This window comes from Gorilla gorilla, chromosome 3 (genome assembly GCF_029281585.2).
Source record: "Gorilla gorilla gorilla isolate KB3781 chromosome 3, NHGRI_mGorGor1-v2.1_pri, whole genome shotgun sequence".
NCBI classification, from domain to species: Eukaryota; Metazoa; Chordata; class Mammalia; order Primates; family Hominidae; genus Gorilla; species Gorilla gorilla.
The window spans coordinates 112,976,103-112,992,210 of NC_073227.2; the positions used below are offsets into that span (position 1 = coordinate 112,976,103).

At 32.9% G+C, this 16,108-nt stretch overlaps 1 protein-coding gene and 1 long non-coding RNA gene across 3 annotated transcripts in view; both read left to right on the forward strand.

Moving 5' to 3' along the window:
• GRID2 (glutamate ionotropic receptor delta type subunit 2) overlaps positions 1–16,108 on the forward strand; it is a 1,455,891-nt gene that overhangs the window by 358,404 nt on the left and 1,081,379 nt on the right. The window lies entirely within an intron of this gene.
• LOC134758343 (uncharacterized) lies at positions 7,953–15,139 on the forward strand. 2 transcript variants are annotated; one of them, XR_010133429.1, is made up of 3 exons: positions 7,953–10,042; positions 10,649–10,784; positions 13,240–15,139. It is a non-coding gene; the product is annotated as an uncharacterized lncRNA (long non-coding RNA). The 2 variants fall into 2 exon arrangements; XR_010133428.1 differs by lacking the exon at positions 7,953–10,042 and having other exon boundaries at positions 10,070–10,784.

Sequence of the window (16,108 nt, forward strand, 5' to 3'; positions counted from 1 at the left end):
TGCTCTTGCTTGGATTTACATAAACAGGACAAAAAGTGCAAAGAAATGATACATGAGTAAATGAACACAGCTTTTCCATGTTTCCTTAGTTCCTTACCAAGCGATTAGCAAAATTCGGTAGTGTATTACTTAGAAGAGTCTTACGTTTGATACTTCTAGAACAGAGAAGGAACCATATGCACAATCAAGAGTTTACCAGCTACTTTAAAAGGTAATTCCTTACTTGCTCATAGACACCTACTTCTTCATTCTATTTTTTTCTTCAACTTTATATCACCTCATACTTATATATAAATACATTCATTTCCCTTGCATATACCCAATAAAACCTCTTTGCCTTCCTATGAAAACTGTGATTTCTTCCATTGAACTAGATTTAAATTAAAATATATGTTGCATAAAACAAGGGATGATTTCATTGTTGCATTTGTGCCAAGAAAAATAATTTGAATATTTTGTTCATTAAGATAAACCTATGCCTTCAAGTTAGTCATTTTATGATTAGAAATAATAGCTATTATCGGACCATTCTGGCTAACCTTTTTGGAGGCTACTAATTATTTTCATTTATAACTTCTGAGATAAAAATATTTCTATTTCCACTATTGTAGGACTTTGTCAAGTGGATAAATCTTTAAAATAACCGTGGGCAGAGTGTATCATTATCAGCTAACATGACAGTATGGAGGCGTTATTCGCATTGCTAACAACACAAGGAGAAAGGGAGAACGGAGAATTTTTTTAAAACCATTCTTTTAATTTTCTTCATGATGAAGTTAGAGCATTAAAAAACTAACAAAGAGGTGTTCTAAGAAAATTCTGAAATGTGACAAAAGTTATATCTAATTATAATTATGACAAATAACATTAAAAAGTCACCCTGTTTAAAAGTATCAAAAAATCTAATGTCTAATGTAAGATTTCATTTTCCTAAATTTAAAAATCCTTACATTTATGAGGGCCTAAATATTTTGTGGCCAATACATTAAAAAAAATCTTTTAATGAAACAGCTTTACCATAAGTGTTAGTGTGGAATGATTCCTATTAATGTCATTCTTGGTTGGGTTTCGGGGTGAGAATGAGCTATGTGCCTCATTTCTTAATGAACATTTATTGATGCAAATGAAAATTACATAAATATTCTGAAATGGGAAAAGGAATATTTGTTAAATTCCCAAATATATATTTGCTCCTTCAATTCACCAATCATACCTGATTGATTACCCAACTTTGGAATATTTTAAATTTAATATCAGCCATTTAAATTTTATTGTTATTGATAACTAGATAATTTTTCTGTTGTCTTAATGATGATGTGTATGTTTAATTTCTCAACTGAAATAATGTGGGAAATTACACAATAAATTATTGTGTCAATTAAAAAGAGGGAAATACTGGTAACTGTAAGCATTTTAAATAGAGTTATCTTTGGCTAATGTCCAAGGGTAAATGCATATTTCTAATTCTTTATAGCTTTAGTCAATGAGCTTAATTTTGAATAACTAAAAATGCTAGTTACTATGGCATCATATTTCTTTATATAGTATCTATTTTCATACAAAGAAGAGAAAAAAGTTTCAGGTTACTTTAAGCTGAGGACGCCCACAGTTTATGTCTTAGTTGATAATGGATATGAATTTTCATATTTTATTCTGCCATGTAAATCTCAATGAAGCCCTAAGCGCTTCTCATCCTCACACAGGTTTCCTTTCTGTGTATGAAAAAGTAAATCATTATTAAGTAATGCAGTAGATAGCCAAATCAGACAGGAACTATTACAACCAATTTTCTTGTTACATATTTTCAAAGGAAACTTCTACAAAGGGTAAAAATTGAATCTTATACATTGCTATTAACGGGCCTCTAAGTAGAAGGAAGCATATATTTACTGCGTCATAATTTTATTATGGTGGCGCTCCAAAAATGACTAAAAGGATTCTTAGGATAATTGTAGCTATCAAATACTGAGCTATGTTATCTTGTAACTTGAGGCTGAAGACAATAAGAAAAATTCAGGAAATGTATTTTTAACATATACATGCATAAAATTGTTCAATAAAAATGGATATATGATGAATCATATCCAAGCAAAAAAGTTACTTTGAATCATTGTCTCTACTATATAGTATTCCTAACTTCTCCAGACACTGCTTTGCAAACCAGGGATAAAGAATGAAAAAAAAAGGTAAACTTTGAAGTGAATTATTGGGATATGATTGTGAATCGTTTTTGCTGCAGGCAGCGTGGCATGAAACAGAGCATACAAACTGGGAAAAGTAGAGGAGAGATGAATTTATGGATTATCTGGAACATATATTCCAAATCAATTGTTTTCTAAGTTATTTCTTGACATGGTTTTGTAAATGCATTTAAATCAATGAACAATATTGGAATTTTCTGGAGTGCTTATATCAGGTTTCTGATTATAAAAGAATGTATACTATATTATGTAATAAAAAGTATGTAATTCATCATTATATTTAAATACAGAAATTTTAAAATGTCCTCTTATTGTGAAGTCAAAACTAAGAAGTTACTTGCTATTTTAAGTTTGCTAGAGAATGATACTGTGCTTCTGAGCTCATTAAAAATAATTAATATATATTTATCAGTCAAACATAGTGAGATTGATTATCATCATGCAATTCATATGCTAGAGGCTGGAGCCTGTGTCTTCAGACCACTACACATATAAAAAGCCAAACTGCTCAGCCTTGATACAAGTGAAGTGACTTGATACTCTAAAAAAAAAACACCAGCCTCTTGATGGACAAAAATATGAAATGACAAGAGTAATTTCAAGTAGCTCCAAGTAAATTAACCATAATATTTACTAATAATATCATCTTTGCTAATAAGGATTAGGGCATTAATAAACACTGGAAAAATAAAATGGGCTTCAAAGTTCACCTGTGTAAATTGATGAAGGTCACAAGAAATCAAAAAAGGTTAGAGATAATATTGTTTTAAAAGCTTAATATACTAGTCAGGAAGTAACTGGGAAATTCATTGAACATCTTTTGGTTTTTAGGGTCATTCTTTCTGTAGGAATATGTATATACTATAAGTGAATTATCACAATTACTAAAATTAGTTGTCTAGTATACAGACAAAGTTGTTGCCTTATATTGTGTCATTTTTGGAAGCATCAATTTCACAAACATATCTTTTTTGTTTGCTTATCTTGTGGTTTACCTTTTTTTCCAATTCTTATTTTGGTAAGTACACATAGTATAAAATTTGCCATCTTATCTGTTTTTAAGTGTACGGTTCAGTGGTCTTAAACACATTAATGTTGTGCATCCATCACCACCATCTATCTGCAGAACTCTTTTCATCTTGGAAAACTGAAACTCTATCCCATTAAACTAAATCTCTATTCTCCTGTCCCTGCAGCACCTGGCAACTGACATTCTCCTTTCTGACATTATAATTTTGGCTACTCTGAGTACCTCATATAAGTGGAATCATGCATGATTTGTCCTGTTGTGATTTGTGTATTTCACTTCACATAATGTCATCAAGATTCGTCCATGTTGTAGCATAGGTCACAATATTTCCTCTATTTAAGATGGAATCGTATCCTCCATTTTACTTATCTTTGCTCTAACGTTTATTATTTCCTTCCTTCTTCTACCTCTGGGTTTTGTCTGTTTGTCTTGTTACAGGTCCATAAGTTGTATGGAGAGACTATCGATTTGAGATCTTTTTTCCTTTTAAATTCTAAGTAAATGAAAATGAAATTTCATTTCAGTTATTATACTTCCCAGCTCCAGATTTTCCTTTTGATTATTTTAAAATGTATCTATAAATTTTCTTCTTAGCACTGTTTTGCTGCATCCCATAGGTTTTGGTTTGTTGCATTTTTGTTTTCTTTTGATTCTATTTTCTAGTTTCCCTTATTATTTCTTTTTCGATCAATTGGTTGTGTAAGACTATGTTTTTAAATTTCCATTAATTTGTTCACTTTCTAGATTTTCTTCTATTATCAGTTTCTAAATTCATCCTGTTGTGGTTGGAGAAGATTTTCTTTTATGACTTCCATTTAAAAATATATATATATTGGGACTTAGGTCTCATGTGCAGTTAAGAAGAATGGGTATTCTATTGTTGTTGGGTATCATGTTCTTTATATGTCTGTTAGACCTAGTTAGCTTATTGTGTTTCTTCTCTTTCCTTACTTATCTTCTGTCTGGTTGTTCTCTTCATTATTAAGAATGAGATATCAGTCTCTAACTACTTTTATAGAACTGTCTATTTATCCCTTAAATACTGTTAATTTTTGCTTCATGTATTTGATGTCTGTTATTAGGTACATGAATGTTTACATATCTTCATGCAGTGTTGATTCTGTTATTAATACATAATGTCCTTCTTTGTCACTTGTAACCTTTTTAAATTTAATGTCCATATTTTCTGATTTTAGTATAGTTACTCCTGATCTCTTTTGGTTACTATTTGTATGGAATATCTTTTTTAAATCTGTCATTTTCAACCTATTTCTGTCTTTGGATCCAAAGTGAATCTTTAGTAAACAGCATGTTGTTGGTTGATTTTAAAAGTCCACTCTGCCATTCTTTTTTTTTTTAATTTCAGAGCTTAATCTACTTATGTTTAAAGTAATTACTGATAAGGAAAATCTTCTGTCATTTTGCCATTTTTTTCTGCAAGCATTACAAATTTTTTGTTCCTGATTTTTTGCATTACTGTCTTCTGTGTTTAATTGACTTTTTTTGTAGAAAAATATTTGAAGTCCCTTCATATTTCCTTTTCTGTGTATCCTAGAGCTTTTTTATGTGGTTACCATGGTAATTACATTTAACATCCTCAAGTCATAACACTCTAGTTTGAATTTAAGCCATTTTAACTTCAATAACATAAAAAAAAAACCTCTGCTCCTTGGCAGCTTAGTTTCCACCCTGTTCAGTAGTTCAGCTGTTGATGTAACAAAAACACATTTTATGTATTATGTGTCCAAAAATGTAAAGTAATAATTTTTCCTAAAGCATTAGTACCTTAAATTATGTGGAAACAATATGTATAGTTATAAACCAAAGTTACAATAATGCTAACATTAAATTTTTCATGTATTTATTTTTACTGCAGTTTTTATTTTTTCATACACCTTTGAGCTACCATCTAGCATCCTTCATTTTAAACTGCAAGAGTGTTTTTTAGCATTTCTTTCAGGGCCAATCTAGTGGTTATAGTCTCAGATTTTGCTTATTTTAGAATTTTTTAAGTTTTCTCTAACTTTTGAAAGATAATTTTACCACATATAGGATTCTTGGTTGACATGTTTTTTTTTTTTCTAGTAGTTATTTAAATATAATAGTCCATTGCCTTCTAGACTGCAAAGTTTCTGATGAGAAATCTACTGATAGTCTTATTGAGGTTGCATATTATAAATTACTTTTCTATTTATGATTTCCAGATTCTTTATTTGCCTTTGGCTTCCCACAGTTTGATTAAAATGTGTCTCAGTGTGTGTTTCTTTGAGTTCACAATATCGAATTCATTAAAGTTCTTGAATGTTTATATTCCTGTCTTTCATCAAATTTTGGAAATTTTCAGAAACTATTTAAATATTTTCTCCACCTCTTTCATTTTCTTCTCCTTCAGAGACTACTATAATGTGTATATTGGTCTTCATGATTGTGTTTTTATGCCTTTAGTTTTCACTTTCTTCAATCATTTTTTATTTCTATCCCTCAGATTCAATAAATTCCATTGTCCTATATCCAAATGCACTGATTCTTTTTCTGCCTAATCAAAACTACCTTTCAAACAGTATAATGCATTTTTCATTTCAGTTATTATACTTCCCCATTCCAGACTTTCCTTTTAGTTATTTTTAAAATACTCTATTTATATTTTCATTTTGTTCATACATATATATTTCTTACTTCCCCTGTGCCTTCCTTCAGTTCTTTGAGCATCTTGAAGACAGTTGTTTTAAAGTCATTGTCTAGTAGATCTACAATCAGGACTTTCTCAAGGACAATTTCTGTTGGTTTATTACCTTCCACTGAATGGAACATACTTTACTGTTTCTTCGTATGCCTTGTGATTTTTGTGTTGAAAACTGTATATTTTAATCCAATAATATGGCAAATTTGGAACTCATATTTCACTCCTTCACCTGGATATGCTGCTTTTATTTTGATTTGGTTTGTTTTGTTTGGAATGCTGTAGGCTATCTCTATGCCAAGGATTAGGCTGATGTGTAAACTTAAGGTTGTTTTTTTTTTTTTTAGATCTTTTCTGAGCCTGCATCTCTCCCTGGGCATTCCTGAAAACTTTCTAATTTTCCCGTATTTTCAGGTGCTGTGAATGTTTTAGTCTTTAATCTCTGGTTCACAAAAATGAGAAAAAGAAAAAATTAAAATTAAACAAAAACTCACTTGAGCTTTATATACTCTGGAAGTCACTTCAGCCAAAGAAAATGCTACTTGGAACAATAAGGGGGAGATGTAGCAAGAGTAGGTGGCTGCCTTTGTGTTTCTCCCTCCTTGATCAAATACAGCAATTAATGATCAGAACACACAGCCCCAATGTTAGAGAACAGTGTCCTTACTGCCCACCCTGCCTCCCATGAGTTGTATGAAAACTGCTCTAGTAACATGTGTACAACTACCTGCCATAGAGTTTGTTAGTGTGAAAGGTGGCTGCTGTCGAGTTAAGTGATATTGACCAAAATCTTCTTCAGTTTACCACTAAAGCCATCCCCTAGAAGATACAAGCCTTTATAGCATTCTAAATAAGTTACATGGGAAAGATTTTTGCTTGTGTAATTATTGTCTGAGTGAGAAAACTTATTATTGGTGCTTCCTACTCCACTGTCTTCCCAGAATTCTCTTATTTTGAGTTTTTAATAATATTTGAATTTCAAAGACTTCCTAATAATTACAAAGGATATAACACTGGGTAAAAGTAGAAGTGGGTCAGCAGACTTTTTTTTGTAATTATACTTTCATGAGTCCCATAATATAAAATTTAGACAGTTTAATCCCTTCTCTGAAATATATGTTTCACTTATTATTAGAAGATACACATTATTTTTAATTTAAAGATAATGACTACATTTACTATTTTCTGTTCATTTACAATCCAAGAACAAATAAATATCCATAGCAACATAGACTCTAGAAAGGTCCTCCATATGCGCTACTCAATGCAGACTTCTTACTTATTTTTGCCTAGACTATATATATTCATAAAGTTTTGTTAGCTGGACAGTCACCCAAACATATGAGAATTCATTTAAGACAAATCTAGAAAATTTAAAAAAATACCCCCTAGAGTGAAAAATTGTATACAGTGTTGGAATAAAAATTTTTAATTCCTTATTAAAGTAAATCTCATTCTCTTGCTTGGATTGACATTTGATCAATTGATGTTCAAATTAAATAAGTTGTTTGCATTTCTAAAACAGACAACAAGATATAGTTAAAATTATTTAGTTCCAGTTCCTGCACTTCAAGAATTAATGTAGCCCTCTTCAAAGATTATGACCTTTTCTAAATGTACTCCTCGTATCACCAGAAATTGAGAGCTTTCAGCATATGGTACTACCGGTATCATCAAACTGAAAAAGCAGAAATGCTGTCCTTATCCTTTCCTGATCATTAAATGTCATCAGTGATAAAGCTTAAGTGAAGCAGTTTGTTAAGATGGAGGCTGTTGGTACTGCTCTGTAGAATACAGGAGGTCAGATTCCACAGTGTCAAGGAAAATCAAGCTAATGGAGCAATCTAATTAAAATTAATTGAGTATAATTCTGTCTCTTAAGAATGAGATTGATGTAGGGTTATTTCCAGCTTTTTTGGCTTAAGGTGAAATGAATGTCCATACTTTTTAATGTTATCTTCCTCAATCTTTTCCTATAATCATAGTTTTAACAAATAATAATGGTTTATAGAAGTTAGAAATGTAAAAGACCTATGAGGTTATTTAAGCTACTATACACTGTGATTGGATTTTTTTATTCTCTTTATGTACCTCTCATATCCATACTGAGTTTAGTTCATAATATAGACTCTAAGCTGAGAAGTAATATATATTGAGGCATCTATTAATGCTTCATTTAAAACCCATACCCTTACCTTAAATTTTAGTGTAATCCTGCTGACAAACTTGTGTGAGCCAACTAGGTAGATTTTAGTTGAACAATCTAGATTCCTGCTTCTGTCACAAAACAGTTTATACAAGTCAGCAGAATTGGCATATATCTGATTAAATGCAGTAGAGACAGATGTAGTACACCTTTAGCATGACTTACTCCTCTGTCATTGGGATATGCTGTTCTCTTCATAAAATCACTTTTACTACAGAAAGTTAAATAGCTCACATTTTTGCTTTCTCCACTCTGCTTACTTATGCATAAATATTATAGTCCCCTTGCCAAGTAGTCAGTATTTATAAATAACATATTTACTAGATTGACAACATTAAGTCTAAAGAGATAGACATGGTGGTGACCAAAAGAGGAATATATTGGGCATTGTTACTTGGGAAAAGATTTTAGCATGGTAGTATAGCTTGATAGTATTTGGTCATAATTAAGAGATTAAAAATTTCTTTCATGACTTTGTTTCTTCACTCTTGCGATGTCATTTATTGCATATATTGATACGGTTTTAAAAAATTAAAATTTACCTCTCCTAAACATTTTCTGCCTTTGAAAAAGTCATCGAAAAATGTTTTGAATATATACAAGAATGAAATTAAAGGGCAAAAAAATAAGAGTTAAAGTTCTATTCATTTTTATATTATTAGTCTAGGAAAGTGGTACATTTAATTAAACATAGAAACTTAAAGACATTGAATACGACTTCTCTGTTGCTATTCTATGCCTTATAATACTCACTGCCAGACAGGGTAGGTATGTAACTACTAACAACCCTAAAATATAACAAATACATCAACTGGAAAGCTTTGTATATTATAAAATTCTGTCAGCGTGGTAGGGTACCTGAGCAGCGATCCTATGGAGAGCTGAAACAGAGTAACTGCAGGCAGAAGATATCTTTTTAAAGGAACTTGCTGATAAAAAGCTTCAACAGCATGACATATCTCTGACTTGCTGGGAAACAGCAGCTGACAGAGCAAACCAACATGTAACAATTGGTTTCAGGGGTGAATATATAGGACCATAAACCAAATGAAACTTGTGAACAGCTGCCAGAGTTGCAAATCAAAAGCCATTATACACCTATTCCATGTGGGGCCAACTGTTGAAACTAATAGCGCCCTTTCCTTTAGATTTTCTTGAATAAAGGCAGCTATCAACTAGTGATCAGACCATAAGGAATATCATTTTACTTATGATAGAGAAATTATATACCATTTGGAAATTTTATTTAATCTATTATCCCTTTCAATTTTGTATTCAAAATCTTTTCGTAAGCCAAGCCACCTTCCAATAACAATTATTAAATATCTGAGCTTCAATTGACTATCATGATTTCTTGCATTCTAATCAACTAAAGAGAACTTCCAGATATATTCTGTACTGTAAGTAATTGAGCTATTCCTCATTATGCCGGCCTTGATTTGCAAAGGTGATGAAATATCTTCACAGTTGATGAGGAGGCTGGTTGCACCAAAACTTGCAAAAGTGTTTTCTTCATTCTCACTACTGTAAAATAATGTGAATTACATAAAGGACTTTACTAGGCTGTATACTGAAAGAACAATAAATCATTAGCACCACAGGAGAGAGTTGTAATAGCCTTTGATTAATCTATAATCTACCACTATTGCAATATTCTTTGTTAATGGAATTTTCAATTAGAATGTTATTTGAAACACAATTCATTTTACATTTATTAAACGTTCCGCATACTATTATGTTGTCATTAGGTAGCATTTGGCAAACTGATCATTAAAGCAGCAAATTTGGACCACAGATTTGTTATCATTTTTGGGAGCTTGCAGTGGCTTTGGGAACTTTTTTTTAAACAGATTTAATGATAAGATTCCATCATCTTCTTTCACAGTTTTTTCATCTCATTATTCCTATTTGTGGATGAACACTTGGTAAGGTATTTACTATTTTGAGTTCATTTTTATGCTTATGAACATTAGGTAAACATTGGCTTCATGATACTGCTTACTTTATAAAGTTTTATGTAAATTATTAATACATATAGAATAAGATTTCAATTAATCTCAGCTATTTTATTATTGCTAACAATAAATGTAAAATTTCAGTAAATGTTAAAACTACTAATTTAATATGTAACACATGTAGAGCTAAAAGGTGGCGGGAAAAGTTCTAAATGCTTTGCATATCTTAATTGTTTGACTTGCATAATATAAGCATTCTTTGAAGTAGGTAGTATTGTTATTTCTACATTACAAATGAGAAAACTGGGGCTTAGAGAGGATAAGTAGTTGGTCCAAGGTCAGCTTGAGGTTTGGACCTGAGACTGTTGAACTTCAAAATCTGTCCTGTCAATTACTGTACTTTAAAACTCTCTGCCAGCAGTATTGAACAAAATAGGATATTATAAAATACTCATTTGTGACACTGATGTTTGGAACCCAAAATGTATACATCAAATATAAAAAATGCATACTAACTGTATTAGTCTGTTCTCACATTGCGATAAAGAACTACCTGAGGCTGCATAATATATGAAGAAAAGAGATTTAATTGACTCATAGTTCCACAGACTGTACAGGAAGCATGGCTTGGAGGCCTCAGGAAACTTAAAATCATGGTCGAAGGTGAAAGGGAAGCAAACATGTCTTACCGTGGCAGACAGGAGAGAAAGAGGTAAGGGGGAAGTGTTATCCACTTAAACAATCAGATCTCATGATAACTTACTCACTATCATGAGAACAACAAGGGGGAAATCTCATGATCCAAACACCTCCCACCAAGCCCCACCGCCAACACTTGGGATCACAATTCAACATGAGATTTTGGTGGGGATAGAGAGCCAAACCATATCTCTAGCCAATACCCACTCTAGATTCAAGCCTTGTTAGATTCATATTGTATCAAACATCATATTATATGGGAAACTACATTCAGGCTTCCATTTTCAGCCTTCATTTTTTTAATCATGTTATTGAACTGGCAGTTGAAATAGTGACCATCTCCAAATCCTACCAAGTTCCAAACAGACAGTTTTTCCTCCTTTGGCCTTTGACAGAGGATTCAGGAGTCAAATATAAGAAATAAGGAATAGATTTTTGTCAGCTGTGGACCCAGAGGAGTTAATTGTTGGAAGTGTTGCATAAAAGTAGTCTAGGGAGGCAAATGTACAATGTACTGGATAGTGAGAAGCAAGGAGGGTTTTGAGAGAGAAAAAGTGTCCAAATAGGAAGATAATATATTCTTTTTCCCTTTACCTTTGATCTTTATAATGTAGCTCTCCTCCCATGAGTCATATCATTTCTCAGATATTTGAAAAATAACTTTTGCTAACAACTAATATCTTTCCAGAACCTTTCCTTGAATGTATCAAATGTTGTCAGACCATATGGTTTCAGGATACCCTTACATACTGATTGCTTGAAGCTGGTTGTTAAATTGAGGCTTAGAATTAGATTAACTATTAAAAAATAGCTTAACCAACAGTTTGAAATACAGTGAGATTTTTATTATTTAAACTTTTTAATATTATATCATAAAAGATTGAATTCAGTTTTTTATTGATTTTTATCATAGGAAATTTCAAACATATTCAAATGAGAGAGAATCGTATAGTATATTTCCATGTGTCCATCACCCACCTTCAAAAATTATCATTACATGTCTGATCTTGTTTCACCTATATCCTTATTCATTTCTCACCTGTTCCTTTCTTCTGCTCAAGATTATTTTGAAGTAAACTCCAGACATCTTGTTTTCAACAAATATTTAACATGTGTCTCTGACAGTCATGAACTTTAAATTTTCAGCTCTAATACCATTACTACATCTGAATTTACAATCATTCCTTAATATGAATACCCAATGTTAAAATGCATGTAATAGTCTAGTAATATTTTATGATTAATATTTTTACAGCTTTCTCCAGTCTTTTACTTTCAACTTATTTGTACTTCTACATTTAAAGTGAATTTCTGGTGTATAGCTGATAATGGGGTCTTGTCTTTTACTCAGTCCAACAGTTTCTAACTTAATAAGAGTGTTTGCTCAGTCCATTTATATTTAATGTACTTATTGGCATGGATGTATTTAGTCTAACATATTGCCATTTGTTTTCCATTTTCCCATCTATTCTTCATTACATTTTTTCTTCATTTATTTATTCATACATAATACATGTAAATATTTAGGGGGCACATGTTTATAATATGATACATTGATATAATCAAGTCAGGGTAATTAGGATATCTATCACCTTAAATATTTATTGTTTCTTTGTGGCAGGAATATTTAATTGTTCTCTTTGAACTATTTTGAAATGTACAATGAAATAATATTAACTATAGTCATCCTACCAATCTATCAAGCACCAGTTCTCAGTTCTTCTACTAAGTGTGTATTTAAGCCCATTAACCACACTTTATCCCCCAATTCCCCTTACTCTTCCAAGTTTCTGGAACCACCAGTTTACTCCCTTATCTTCATAAGATTTACATTGTAGCTCCCACAAATAAGTGAGAACATGCAATATGTGTCTTTGTGGGATTGGCTTATTTAAATTAATCAAGTCTCTTTTTTTATTTTTTATTGTTTTACTATTTGATTTTTAATGACATCTAGATAGAAAGATGTGTGTATCTTTATTTTATATTTATATATTTGATGGTTACTCTAGTGTTTACAAAATTTATCTTTCACTTACTATATTCAATCTTTTGGATAAATATACCACATCATCTATGCTATAAGACTACTGTAGCAGTGTATTCCCATTTATGTCTGTATGCGCTGTTGTGCAGTTGTGGACATCCACTTCATTTCTACATATGCTATTTTTTAAATACATTGTGTGTCTTAAATATTGAGTTGTTGTTTCAATAAATGAGGAAACAACACTTTTAAAATTTAGTAAAATATTTAACATGCTTCTTCATGAAGATCTGTGTTTCTTTTAAGTTATTTCCCTCTATGCTTAAGGAGTTTTAAAAATATGTCTTGTACTGCATGTCCGCTAAGGAAATATTCTGTTTTTTTAGGTGAAACTGCTTTTATTTTCACTGATTTTTTTAAAGATATTTTCCCTCCGTATGAAATTCTAAGACAGATTTACTTTATTTCTGTGTTCTTTCAGCATCTTAAAATTTTGATCTATTGAATTCTGGCTGGCATTGTTCCTGATAAGAAGACAGTTGACTTTTCTGTCCTTGTGAAAGTTTGGGAATTGAACAATGAGAACACTTGGACACAGGGTGGGGAACATCACACACCAGGGCCTGTCATGGGGTGGGGAGGAAGAGGGGAGGGATAGCATTAGGAGATATACCTAATGTAAATGACGAGTTAACGGGTGCAGCACACCAACATGGCACATGTATACATTTGTAACAAACCTGCACATTGTGCACATGTACCCTAGAACTTAAAGTATAATAAAAATAAAAAATAAAAAAGAAGGCAGTTGACATTCCTTTTATTTTTCTTCTGTATATAATATACTGTTTATTACAAGCTACTTTATATTTGATTTTTAGTAATCTTATTGTGTTGAATTGAGTGCTTTTTCATTGGATTTATCCTGTTTAAAATGAATTGAGTTTCTTAGGCCTTCAGTTGATATTTTTCATCAAATTAAGTAAAAAAAAAAAAAAAAATTAGCATTAACTCTTCAAATGTTTTTGAACCTTATTTTCTCTCTCCTTCCTCTAGGACTTCATTACGAGCATGTATGACTGCTTTATTGTTCCATGGATCTCAAAGTCTCTGTTTATTTATGTATTTATTTTTTTCCTTTCTATACTTCAGTTCAATAGATTGGCCTGTCTTTAAGTTCACTCATTCTTTATTCTCTAGTATTCAATAGCTGTTAAGTCCACCCTATAGCTTTCTTAATTTCAGATAATTTATTTTTACAGTTTCAACTTATATGGTTTTTATTTTATCTGATGAAATTTTCATCTCTTTACCCATTTGTTTATTTATCATTACTATTTTTTATTTTAGATGGAGTCTTGCTCTGTTGCCCAGGCTGGAGTACAGTGGCACGATCTCAGCTCACTGCAACCTCCGCCTCCCAGGTTCAAGCAATTCTCTGCCTCAGCCTCCCAAGTAGCTGGGATTACAGGCACCTACCACCATGCCCAGCTAATTTTTTGTATTTTTAGTAGAGATGGGGTTTCACCATCTTGGCCAGGCTGGTCTTGAACTGTTGACCTCATGATCCACCCGCCTCGGCCTCCCAAAGTCCAAAAGTGCTAGGATTACAGGCACGAGCCACTGCTCCCAGCCTGTGTTTATTTTTTATTGTAAATTCTCAAACATACATGTAATAGCTGTTTTATTGATTTTTTTCCTATTACTTTCAAAACCTCTGGTCCCCTCTGTATCTGTTTGTATAGACTATTTTCTTTTTCTTATGGTCATATTTTTGCTTCTTCATATGTCTAGTATATTTTCTTTATAATTTATATCACACATTGTTAGGGCCATGTTGGTGAGCAGCCAGACTTATTTCCCCCTTTTAAAATGGTTGGATTTTGTTCTGACAAGTAGTTAACTTACTGGTCCAACAACTTGATCTTTTGAGGCTTGGCTTTTACTTTGTTAGAGCACTATTACTATATAACTCTGCTTCTAAGTGTGGCACTTCTAGGGTCTGAATGCCTGGGGTATTCATCAAAGATTCCTGACTCAGGTTAATCAGAACTCCACTGTTCCTCAGCACTTTGGTTTTTGGAATAGCTATTTGGCTCACAGCCTCCAGTAGCTCTTGTCTGTCATGCCTATGGTTTCTGACTGAAATTGACCAACAATTCAAAATTCAAAAATAATCACTATCCAAAAATTTCTCTTCAGAATTTTGGAGCTTTTTCTGTGACTGGTTCCCTCCTCTCTAATACTCTGTACATTAAATTTCAGCTGCCACAGGCCACAGGGACTCCAAACTCCAATCACTATTCTTCACTATTCTCTTTGCCCACTAAGAAACACCAGTCTCTGTTTTGGCTACAATTTTTTTTTTTTTTTTTTTTTTTGAGACAGAGTCCTGCTCTGTCACCCAGGCTGGAGTGCAGAGGCGCGATCTTGGCTCACTGCAAGCTCCGCCTCCCAGGGTCATGCAATTCTCCTGCTTCAGCCTCCCAAGTAGCTGGGACTACAGGGGTCCGCCACCACGCCTGGCTAATTTTGTTTTTGTATTTTTAGTAAAGACAGGGTTTCACCATGTTAGCTAGGATGGTTTCGATCTCCTGAACTCGTGATCCACCCGCCTCAGCCTCCCAAAGTTCTGGGATTACAGGCGTGAGCTACCACGCCTGGCCTGAGCTACCATTTTTTTAGCGGTGGTTTGGAAGCGTCCACAGGTAGAAAGCCAAGCTGAAGTGGAGGTCACCTAATATGTTTCCCTTATTGAAAAAGAAAATACAGCCCTACGCTATATGTTATTTAATGCCTGAGAAGAGTTTTATTTTATTGATTATCCATTTTCCTAATTATTCATGGAAGAGGGGCGAGTTCGATACTCAATATTTTGTCATAAATATAACTAGCACTTTTTAAAATAGTTTTTTTGTTTGAATCAGTATTTAAATCAGTTCATATGTTATGATGCATTGTCGTGTCGAGCCCCACCCTTTTTTTTTTGTGGTTGTTTTTGTTGTTGTTGAGACAGAGTCTCGCTGTGTCGCCCAGGCTGGAGTGCAGTGGCGCTATCTCGGCTCACTGCAAGCTCCGCCTCCCGGGTTCATGCCCTTCTCCTGCCTCAGCCTCCCGAGTAGCTGGGACTACAGGTGCCCACCACAACGCCCGGCTAATTTGTTGTATTTTTTAGTAGAGACGGGGTTTCACCGTGTTAGCCAGGATGGTCTCGATCTTCTGACCTCATGATCTGCCCGCCTCAGCCTCCCAAAGTGCTGGGATTACAGGCATGAGCCACCACGCCCGGCCGAGCCTCTTTTAACCTGTAAATTCTGTACGTTTCTTGGCTTTTTTATTTGTTGGTTTTA